The 12,206-nt window shown below is 41.1% G+C and overlaps 1 protein-coding gene across 3 annotated transcripts in view; it reads right to left on the minus strand.

Moving 5' to 3' along the window:
• Positions 1-12,206, minus strand: part of GFRA1 (GDNF family receptor alpha 1) — a 144,675-nt gene that overhangs the window by 37,517 nt on the left and 94,952 nt on the right. The gene's annotated exons all lie outside the window — the stretch shown is intronic.

Raw genomic sequence — 12,206 nt, forward strand, 5'->3', positions numbered from 1 at the left:
CTGAGAATCTACTTACTCTTGTAAAATGTGCATTTATCCAACATTTACAGTATTGAGCCCAGGGCTGAGAATAATGGAATGTGTGCTCTGCATAGAGTTCTCCTGCTGAATGGCCATATTATCTTCACTCACTTCAGGTACCTACCCCATGTTCAAGATGGGGAGAGCACTGCTTGCTTACTGAATGTGCTTTAAGACTAGAAGTGAAGTTGTACTGCAATTAACAGGTTGCTATTATATTGGAAAATAAACAAACAAAAGCAACTAGCAGCCAGGAGCTCTTCTGGTTATTTGCACTTTAAAGGCCACATAATACTGCCATTCAAGTCTGTAAAATTTAAGAGGCATCACTGAGGTGGGTCAAGGTCCTACATCATACAGCTGCTCCCCTGCCCATCTTGGTCTGCTCTCTTCAGCTCCACCAATGCTTTCACTCATACTTGTAAACTCAAAGTGGTGACTTTTGCTTCTTTATAAAGTGTCACTAAGACCTTTCCCTCCATGAACAAAACAATTTCACCTCCCTGCTTCAATCTCCCATGAAAAAAGGGCTGAAAACGTTCATTTGCATGTAAGGATTCACAGCCATCTTTCAGGATCAGGTGCATAACTGTTGCAAAGCCCTCTCAAAATCAGAATAGGATAACCTATGAACTTTCAGCACTGCTCTAGCATTATGTAGATCTGCAATATAAATGCTATTTTTAGTTCTGCAATGAAAACATGGAAGTAAGCAGAAACAACTGATTTGCAAGTGATTTACTTTATTTGTTTACATGCTCCAGAGACTAATTATCCTTGCTTGCTTTATTGTTTCACCTATCTCAGAATGGGACTGGATGTACATCCTTAATTGGCCTGAAAGTAGTGATGGACAAACTTCAAAAGGTTCACAGGCTTAGCTTGAGAAAGCATCCTATAAATAGACTATATGGAACCTGCACCTGAATTTATCTGAGCTATTCTCCTGACCTCCTTTTAGTTCCATTCCTTGCTAACTGTACTGACACTAGCAAATCCATGAATGCCTTCAAACCACAATCATCGGTAAGCTTTTCACGCCCTCTCTTCCCTTATTTAACCATTTAACCTTGAGATGGACATCTGTACCTAGGTGCCTTAAATAGATTTAAAGAGTCAAGCTTTCTACCAATCCTTTAAGATGCCCTATACGTATACAAAAGTTTCTACTTTTCCATGAAATCTCTGCTTTGCTGATGAATATATACTACCAGGGGACAGGCTGAGAAGAAATGGATTCCAAGGTATGGGGAGAGACAAATAGCAGCACCATAAAGAAAGTCTGGCTAAGGCAACCCTATGTCACTGCAGTGATTCCTCTCTCAGTAAACGATTAAGGTAGTGGCTCAGATCCAGCTCTCCGAGCAACTAGGAACAAAGGCAGTTGACTCTAAGGTTTTTACAAATTCTACTAATACCTGGATGAAGTCTGCTTTAGGACAGAAGAGAGTCCATTACATCTAATACGAGAAACCTTTGCCATGGTAGAAAAAGCAAGCCTGCTGTATGTGCAGTAGTTTTGCATTTCTAGAACAACCTAGCTCTCAGACTTGAATTTCATTATTTATGTGTCCTACATCCAGCCCTGGGGCACCCGACATAAAGAAGGACCTGCACTTGATGGAGCGAGTCCAGAGGAGGTGATGAAGATACTCAGAGGAATGGAGCACCTCTGCTCTGGGGACAGGCTGAGAGAGCTGGGCTTGTTCAGCCTGGAGAAGAGAAGGCTCTGGGGAGGCTTTAGAGCAGCTCCAGTGCCTGAAGGGGCCAACAAGAAATCTGTGGAGGAACCTTTTATAAGAGCCCGTAGGGACAGGCCAAGGGGAATGGCTTTAACCTGGCAGAGGGGAGACTGAGATGAGCTCTTAGGCAGAAGCTCTTCCCTGTGAGGGTGCTGAGGCGCTGACACAGGGTGCCCAGAGAAGCTGTGGCTGCCCCATCCCTGGCAGTGTTCAAGGCCAGGTTGGACACAGGGGCCTGGAGCAAGCTGCTCTAGTGGAAGGTGGGTTGGAAGTGGAAGAGCTTTAAGGTCCCTTCCAACACAAACTGTTCTAGGATTCTATAATTCTATGGAGTTATACCATCAAAATCTTGACAATCCTGGAAACATCTCTTGCAACCATTTCATCACTCTTGAATGTCCAGTTCTCCCTTAGATCATTAGATGCATTGGTACAGAGACCGTTCAATACAATCCTCTTCTTTAAATGTTTTTAAGGACTGATGACTATGGAATAACACCAGTCATTTACTACTCAGTCTGCTTAAAGAACTTGTTATAAAGGAGGCAAAAAATTGCTCTGCTGTTCTCATTTGAAAACAGCTTAATTTCTATGTTAATTTCTGGAGAATTTTTGTGGTCATAAAAGGTAATGATCCGACAACATTGCACATTTAACTTTTCATAAGCCAAATATAGTTCATATAGCTCTGGTCCAAGCATTACTGAACATCATCATACACCTTCCCCCTAGTGAGTCATCTAAACTACATACTATCAGTTCTCACTCTCCTGAGGCCTTCATTACACCTGGTATTTATGGGGATTCTTTTTCACTGAAGAGAAAGTTAAGGCCAGCAAATAAGAGCCCCCATTGGCCATAAAATAACTCCATCACTTTCAGCAAAGACCTACAGATTAACACTCATTGAAGATCCAGCTCCAAACAAACATTGCCAGTAGATTGGAACTGATGAAAGTGTGCTCATCAGCAATACCAAAACAGTGGTACTCCTATTATCTAGAGATACAAATTAGCCTAATTAGCAATGATAGAACCATTTATCCTGAAGTACTGCACATGATATTAAGAACTGTTTGTGTAAAAGAGAATCCTTTTAGGAATGCTGAAAAAGAGCAACCAGATGATAGGAGTCCTATAAAAAACACAGTTACCACTGTGTTAACTTAGTATTCCTTCAGTAGGAAGCAACTTGTAGGTTGCAATTTGTGGGCAAGTGTCTAACCCATGACTGAATAATATGGTAATCTAGAGAACAAACAGATTTTGCAACGTATGTGTTCAAGTGTGCACAATGTTACACGTGCAGTGTACATATATGCACCTATTTGCTAGATGGCTGGATAGAGGGACACAGGCAGCTCTACACTGTATATAACGTGTAGCAGAACCACATTTAAAAGGAACTATTAATTTCTTTTTCTGTTGAAGAATCACAAATCCTCTTTGTTCCCAGCAGCATTAATGTTTTTTTTCCTTCCCCTTGCATAAAAAGGAACTGAAGAGAACCACCAGAAATTATCTTCTTAGGAAATAAAAAGAAAAATGTTCTCTTTGTAGGGCAACCCCCTCCCCCAATTAAATTAGCCCTGTCTTAGCCCTGTAAAATCTCAATAAAGTGAACTGCAGCTCTTCTGTGCAAAAATACTTTAAGTATTTTGTGTACCAGTAACTGGAAAACCAAGAATAATCCTATTGGCAAAATTCAAAGAAAATCTGCTCAAACAGCGAGCACTTTCTGAGAAGAGAAAAAAATTCCAAACCTGCTATTCCCTAATCTTTATATTAGCACCAGCAAAATCATTTGTAACAGTTAAAACACAAAGAAAACAAAGTTAATTTGTTTTCCTTATGATAGTGGTTCTTCAAATACTCAGCAGGATAAATCAAAACTTCCAAATTTTGCTTACAAATAAGCTGTGTTAATAGCAGTATTGTGTTTAATCTGCATACAATTTTTGAGGCAATTTAATTTTATATTCTCACAGCCTGTTGCGTTGGCAACATTCATTAGGTTTTCGCTATATTTTATTCTCAGGGTTTTGTAAAATGTCTTTGATGTTCTGAAGTTATCTTTGATATTTATCAGTTCTCCCTCTTCAAAGTCGGTGAACTCAGCATCAGTCCTGGTGCAATATTTAAGAGCATGATTTAAATGATGAAGTTGCAGAAAATTTCTAAAACTGTATTTTTAGGGTGGATCTGGTGTAAATGTGGGCTACTGGAAAGCAACTCTATGAATCAAGCGTGGGTCCTCCCCAGGAAGCACCCTCACTGCTGGGCTAGCAGATGTTGATGTCCTCCTGTTGCATGCATCCTCAATTGCTGGTACACAGAGGCTGATCATTGAGAAGAAGAAATCTCTCTTAGCCTTGCCTTTGTGTTGGTGATCTCCAGAGGAAGACAGACATTGAATCTGGATCTCGCAATGACTGCACACACCCTGTGATGTTCAAGTGAGGGGTTACAACTCCTTGCCCTGTTATTGAATGCAGGGAGTGATGGCTGCTGTCCTCTGCCCTCACCTTACAGAATCACAGAATGGTTAGGGTTGGAAAGGATCTTAAGATCATCTAGCTCCACTGCCCCTGCCCATAAGAAGATAGGCTGCGAAAGTTGGGGCTGTTCAGCCTGGAGAAGAGAAGGCTGCGTGGAGACCTCATAGCAGCCTTCCAGTATCTGAAGGGGGCTACAGGGATGCTGGGGAGGGATTCTTCATTAGGGACTGTAGTGACAGGACAAGGGGTAATGGGTTAAAACTTCAACAGGGGAAGTTTAGATTGGATATAAGGAGGAAATTCTTTACTGTGAGGGCGCTGAGGCACTGGAATAGGTTGCCCAGGGAGGTTGTGAATGCTCCATCCCTGGCGGTGTTCAAGGCCAGGTTGGATGAGGTCTTGGGTGATATGGTTTAGAGCGAGGTGTCCCTGCCCATGGCAGGGGGGTTGGAACTGGATGATCTTAAGGTCCTTTCCAACCCTAACTATTTTATGATTCTATGATTCTATGCTGGGTGAAGTCTGTGCTTGCTCCCCGCCACCTCTCTTTACATTGTTGCTTGTGTTTAGGTACCTATTTATGGCTCGACAGCACTAACATAAAGAGTACATAAATGCCAAAGCTGAGTGACTGGGGTGACTGCACTAATTACTCAAAGCTGCTCTAGCGTCTAGACACCATTTGGCAGACACAGTATAGTCACGTAAGGGAAGTGCTGCATCAATATTCAAACCAGAAGATAAGTATAAATCTGACACTGAAAAAATTCAGACTAAGTCAATGAACGTGTGTCACAGTGACAAATGACACCATTACAGAAAAAAACCCATGCCAAAATACTTCTTCTTTCGTGGGGGTCAAATGCAGTACCCTCTTCCGTAGCTACAAATAGCTCTTGTATAGCTTGGGTGGTACCATTTCTGCTGGAATACAACAGTGGCAAGACAGGTTGGCATGTGGACAAACTAATGGCTTCATTGTTGGAGGAGCTTTTAATTTTCTCTCAGTTTCATAATCACAGCGTGACTGGACAGTGAGAAAACAAGGCAGAGGCTACAGAAGAAACTATCAACCAGTGACCCGAAAAAAGCCTCAGAGCAGCTCCATCACAGGACAGGTGACCCTCCTAAAACCTAGTAATATGGATTTGACCCTTTTTGTTTTTCCATTAAAAGACACAAGGGCTGCGTAATACTAATACATCTCCTGTCTTCTTAGTTATGTACATGCACTATTGAGCACCTCTAAATTTTGACACCTTTTTAAAAGGCCTCTTTTACATATATTTATCAAAGAGCAATTCCATTCATTTTCTTTTGGCAAAAAGGTTAGTTTTTCTTTCTCAAACAATGACAGTGGCTGGGCCCTGAGGGCACTAACATCCCTGTCCACCCCTGTGGCTTCCCTTAGCCAGTCTATGGTCGAGGACCCCATTCCAGCATCACATGCCTCAGACCCTGCCCAGTGATGCTGTAGGACCTTGGTCTCCAGCCCTGCACAGACCTGCCTGCCCAGGCACAGGCCCTCTGAGCCAGGACTACCTATAAGTCGATGTCCCAGCCTGTTTCCATGGAGATGCCTGACTCTTAGGGCTACCCTGCTCCCTGGCTGGAGTGGTGGGTTGAGCCTTGACTGCCCAGCGCTCCCCACGAGCCCCTGGATGCTCCTGGCCCGTGCTGTACCCTGACACACAGCTCAATATTCATACCTTTCGGGAAGTGGGAAGGAAGGGTAAGTAAATGATTTGATGGCAGGACCATCTGGCTGCTAACACTTGTATATTGAAAGTGGTTTCTCTCACTTGAGCTGACCCAAATCTGCAACACTGGCAGAAACCATTCCAGGATCTTGGACCTCAGATACTACCTACTAACCAAAAGAAGCTGTTTTTATCTCAGTTTACTTCTGTTTTGTTATATTTTAAGTGACTGGCAAGCCTAAGCCCAAGCAAATATTTGTTTTGATTCAACTTACCTCTAAAAATTGTGTTGTTCATCTGGAAGTAAAATACAGACAATCCCCAGTTATACAGAGGCAGCCTATCTGGACTGTGGAATAACGGGATACATTAACAAATACCAGATACCACACAAGATTCATTCAGATGCCTTGTAGCATCACAAATGCTTGCTCAGAGCATCAGGCACAAAACGACAGTCCACCAAACCTGGTTACTCCTGTTGAGCACCCACACTTGACCCAAATTGGCTACCTGACTCCTTACACCACGTTCCCCACTATGCCTGCCAGCACCTATGTTACTCAGGCTTTCTGTTTCCCAAGGTCCTTCTCGACATCAAGTAACCTGGATAATGGAGATCTAATATTAGAAATTCAGTAATGAAAAGATCTCCACCTATGCATATCTATTTCAGAATTATCAGTACAAACACGGCATTCTTTCTATTCTTCTATTAACAAAACTACTTTTTCTGAGGAACAAGCTCTCTAAAATAAATGTACCCTACACCCATGTTCTATTATTGTATTTTAGTCAAAGCAAAATGAAGTTATACACCATTTTCTATTAATATTATCCATTTGCCTTGCTCATGCCATCTGCTAGTGACCTGTTAGATCTTTCTACACACAACGACTGCTGCAGAAAATCAAAAGAACTTAACAAAACACTAATCTCATGGTTTATCAGTGTTAGTTAAATCCTCTAAGTGGCTCCGGATTGTACATGAGAGCAATTTTAATTTAATATATTAGGTCTCCTTTGGGTTTAAGGAAAACTGCTAAGCTCAACCGTGATTCCAAGCAAGGATGATTTATCTGCAATTTGGTAATATAAATATTTTTATAGTACTGACCTTTTGTGTAATAAAACCGATTCTGAAAAAAGACGGTGCAAATCCTGAGCACATGGTAACGCAATAAGGGAGGAGAATGGGGATTCTCAGATGCAGTGACAGAAAACAGAATTTTCTCTTTCTGCTTTCAGGAAAAAAAAAAAAGGAATTGCCTCACATCATTTTTTTAGAGGCCTGTTTGAGAGCACATCTGGAAAGCATTCCACAGGAAATCAAACCTATATTAAATGTATTTTGTGGGGTTCTGTTTCCTTGCACTGACTTTAAGCATGCATAATGTGGTTCTGTCTTCTCAGCCGCAAAGAAAACACTTCTCTGAGAATCTACAAAATGATAGGCTCAGCTGTCAGCCTGCGATTTCTATCAGGGGCTGCTGTTAAGATTTCTATTTAGTCTATCTGTCTCCGCACCAAAGCTCTACAATAAGATGAACAACTCTAATAGCTGCTTTCCGAGCACCAGGAATTTGTGTACTTTAAATTTATTTCATTTCCTTTATGCTGTTTAATTCGAAGCTTCTAAATATAAATGACTGTCATGTTTAAAGACGTCCAAGACTCACAGTGTCTCTTGATAGCATGTTACTCAGGAAAGAACTAGTGCATTACGGATAGTTGTTCTCACTTCATTAGCTGGGCAGACAGGAGTGTCTCTGAATTACAGGCTGGAAACCTAAGAAAATTATTGTCAGTCTTGAAAAGCAAGCCAAAGAAATTAGTGCCACTGTAAGTCCTTGTGTGTGCTACTGGATGCTTATTAACAACTATATCATGAATGCACACTGAAAGGATATGGTTCTAAGTACCTGAGAAAGACATCCGTGACAGCCCTCTGTAACCACCTGAATAAACTATAATAGACCACTGCTGGCACAAGCATGAAACTTGTGGAGTTTGGAAATAGAAAATAATCTTACAAGTCCAATAAAAGTGTCTCTTTACCAGAAAAGTTTGTGTTGGCAGGTGCACTGCCAGGATCATCAGGTTTCCTAAGGTTACACCGGTATGCTTTTTGCATAGGAGAGTCCCTCAGTGGCACTACGGTATGTGTGGTAGTGTTCCTTAAAGGAAAAACTTCGTGTCCCCTTACCATAGACCTGGCTGAAGGAAAGCAAGGGTGCCCAGCGTGTCCTTGCCCTCAGTCGTGCACGGTCTGTAGGCAGACAGTATGGCTCAAACTCACCCTGAAGCTACTCTAAAAACTTGTCTGACAGGGAGTAAGACAACAAATATAACACCAGAACTACAGCAAGTAAAAGCAGATTAGAGTCTCTTCTATGTGAACCCTTTTTTTCCATGACCAAACCAGCCACATCAAACAGCATGTTCCGGCACTAGCACACCAATATAGCATTGATCTCATTCAACATGTTTTACTTGCGTTTAGAACCTAGATGGACATATAAAGCTAGTACAAAAAGCACTGATTTGTAGTGCAAGATTGGAAAATACACCATTTTTACCAGTTAAGGATGATGTGGCTGTCTTAAGAGGGTATTTTTGACTCCAATGTCAAAAAAAGTCTGAACATAGCCACTGAGAGCTGACAGCCTGTAATATATCCACGTTTACAGCAGTTTAACTCTGAAAGATATTGTCCATTCTGAATATATTTTGCAATGCTGCATGGTGGCCAGTTACTGAAATTTATCTCCAGCATAGCATGATGCCTACCTAGAAATGGGAGCATCATAACTGTGAGGACATCCACTGTAGTTTATGCTTGAATTGGAACAAAAGAAAGTGAACTGAACATTCAAATGATACGGTTTTAGTTTAGCAGAAGTCGTAGTCATATGTGTTTTTTAATAGAAAAGATTGTTTTAATGTTTTAATGGTGCTTGAACAAATACAGTGTAAGCACAAGCATGTGAATGGAAGGTCATCTATTAATAATCTTAGGAAAGGGTCAGTCAGCTCACACAGAAAATCCATATTCAAGAGTAAACACGCACCAGAAAACCTTTTCTGTGTCACTTGTTTTAAAGCCATCAGATCACCAGAGCATGGGAAACAACCACCACCTCTGCTGAGAGGTCTTTGCAGATGCTGGTACCTTTACATCTGGCTTCCACTTCACAGTAGTTACTCCCTCACTAACATGGTAGTGCTTAAAACATAATGAAAGCAATGCAATTTCTAGTCAGTAAACACTGAAATGCTAGAATTTGAAAATACACATGTGGCTGTCACTTGCTCTGTTGAGAAACAAAGTTTTATTTTTAGTCCCACTGCTTACATTTTCTTGCAGCTATTTTAATAGATGAACTGCCACCAGGAATATTCTCTCACTGGGGCCTGATGCAGAATGATATAAATAACCTTTATAAAGTCCAGCATAATGCAATGGTAAAATCAGTTGACATTCTTTTAATTAGCACTGCCTGAAGATTTACCTACACAGAACAGGAATAGCCAAATTCATCCCTGGAATAAATCCACTGAAGTCGCTGATGTCAGAGGAAGTACATTGGGAATGGACTTGATATAATAGTTCTGTTATACACATTAAACATACAACAGCTTCTTGCCTGTAGCATATACGTGGTTTGAAGTAAGTGACAAAACACTGTGTGAGATATACACCCTTTCTCTGGCCCAGAAACAGAAAGTTAGCCAAATGTTACTGGGTGCACATTAGAAGGGATCAAAACCCTTCTCTTCACCAGATTTAACAGATTAGTGGATGGAAACTACTCATACAAACAGGTGGATGTTAAATTCCTCTCTACAAAAATCTCTCAACTAACAATTCAACGAATCAGCAGCAGCAGTACCCTTACTGGAAACCCGTCCAGCAAAGCAATTAAGTGCTGGCTTAACTGTAAGAACATGAGTAGCTCTGAATTTAAATCTTTATTAAAGCTTAATGCCGAATTTAACTTCCCTGGATTTCAGTATTTTTGACTGAACATGGGTGAAACTGCTTAATTCATATATGTAGTATAATCTTCCCCTGATAAACGAACAAAACAAAATGGGTCACATCTGACCTGCTGTAACCCCGTTCCTGGCTTGTCTTTCTAATCTGTAGTCTCTTTATTCCTTAAACTATACAAGTAGTTTTCCCTTCTCACTTAGGATAAAAAAAACCAGGCTTTTTTAGACAAAATGATATGCAGTGACACTGTTGCTCTCTACAGCTATGTGACAGGAGGTTGTAGCAAGGTGTCAGTCTCTTCTCCCAAGTAACAAGTTATATGACAAGAGGAAATGGCCATCAAGTTGTGCCTGGGGATATTTAGACTGGATATTAGTGAAAAATTCTTCATCAAAAGGGTTGTCAAACATTGGAACAGGCTTCCACAGGAAGCTGAGGAGTCACCATGCCTGGAGGTATTTAAAAGACAGGTAGATGTGGCACTTAGGGACATGGTTTAGTGGTGGACTTGGCAGTGTTAACAGCTGGACTCGATGTAATGGGCTCTTCCAACATAAATGATTCTACGATTCTATGAAGGATCCTACAGGTGACCTCAAGTTCCTAAAGCTAAAGCTTAGTGGTGATGCAAGTACTTCAACCCACTGAGTAGTTTTGTCTGAAAAGGGAGTGACAATCGAAGGCAAGGTATCTAAATACAGCTTGTAAAGGTCTAATCTTTTGTATCCAAGTTTGTTTTCTGATTGCTGTACATTCACACACATGTACTTTATTCCTTCTTTCACTTTGTCATCCTTGTAGAACAGGTAATAATAATGTTGTCATAGTTTGTTCTTAACCTTAAAAGTTAACCTGAAAGCATTAGCAGGACCTCAGCAACATCAGGAATACTGTCAAAGCTGCATCATGCACAATAGAAGTCATCTGAATCAAACAGCTCTGACTGAATGTTGAGCCCTAAGTTGTGTTTTACAGTTAATGGGCAGAAAAGAATTATGCTCCCTTTTTGCGGAGCTGGGTTTCAGGAATCAGCTGAATTCTAGCTGACTGAAGAAATGCCACTTAGAGAGATTCAAGCTTGCCTGACAAGGGACCCCAGCGTAAAGATACCGTCTAGTTACCGCTTCTTGGAGCATAAACCCCCTGTGAGGCTCTCTTCATTGTTAAAGCACAAAGCAATGTGAAGTTGGGTGCAGGAACAAAGCTGAGCCTTTTTTTTCTAATTACTATATCCTTGTGCCTTTGCTTCTTTTGGAGAAATGTCAATCACCCAGCAAGCTTTTAATCTTCAAGACCCTCTTAAGCAGAACAGAGGGAGTATAAATGAGGACTGGCCAAGCAGATCTTGGCACAGCAGAATGAGATCCATCTACACTTTAACAGGGACAAAGCAGTCTTCTTTTGCTGGATGTTCTGATTTTTGGATTCCAAAGGGATTTATGGATGTGTCTTAAGGAGGAACTGCTTGATTCATTCTGAGTTTTATTCAGAGGGAAGAAACTTAAAATTACTTTTGTTTATGGGGGGAGGGGATAGTAATACTCTATTTTACTCTGCTAACAGAAGACATCAATGTAATGAATCACATAAAGGACTAGAAAGGAGGAAAAATAATATGATATCGCAGCATTTTCTATCTTTAAATTGCCTTGACTAGAAAGGTTTGTGCTTATTTTGCAGAGACTGCATTAATATCTTTTTCCAGGCTAGCAATTCCCCCCACACACACTGCACTACACTCTCAGGCTTCCTCTGCAGAGCACACCAGCTTCTGTCCCACCTCCCTCCAGATCCCATTGTCTGAATTTTCTGAACAGTCATCATCTTCACCTTTCATTCTTTAAAATGGATTAACATCTGGGGTTTCTTTCATTTAAATAAATAGGGTACCTCCAGCAATATATACATATATATACATGCTTGAGTACATATATACGTGCATAAAAATCATTCTTCAAATTCGGGCTGTGCTTATAGACATGAGGTGCGGGCATGCTGCAATATATGGGCTGAAAGGGAGCTTTACTTTTTTCCCTATTCCACTTGGGGTTTTGCAGTCACAGGAGCCTTCCTGATGTCATGCACAGAGCAGGGAGGATCTGCAGGTAGCCCAAGCTCAGGCTAACCCTATTACACTGCAGACATCCTACATGTAGTGCAGGGTGACTCAGGCAGCACATGAACTATTTCGCCCACTCCCCGACTCTAGTCTCCAAACATGCAATACAGGCATAGCCTGCATGACTCT

Source organism: Neopsephotus bourkii, unplaced genomic scaffold (genome assembly GCF_033783945.1).
Source record: "Neopsephotus bourkii isolate Nb327-2 ecotype Australia unplaced genomic scaffold, CSIRO-AGI_Nbou_v1 NB_1615, whole genome shotgun sequence".
In the NCBI taxonomy this organism is placed as follows: domain Eukaryota; kingdom Metazoa; phylum Chordata; class Aves; order Psittaciformes; family Psittacidae; genus Neopsephotus; species Neopsephotus bourkii.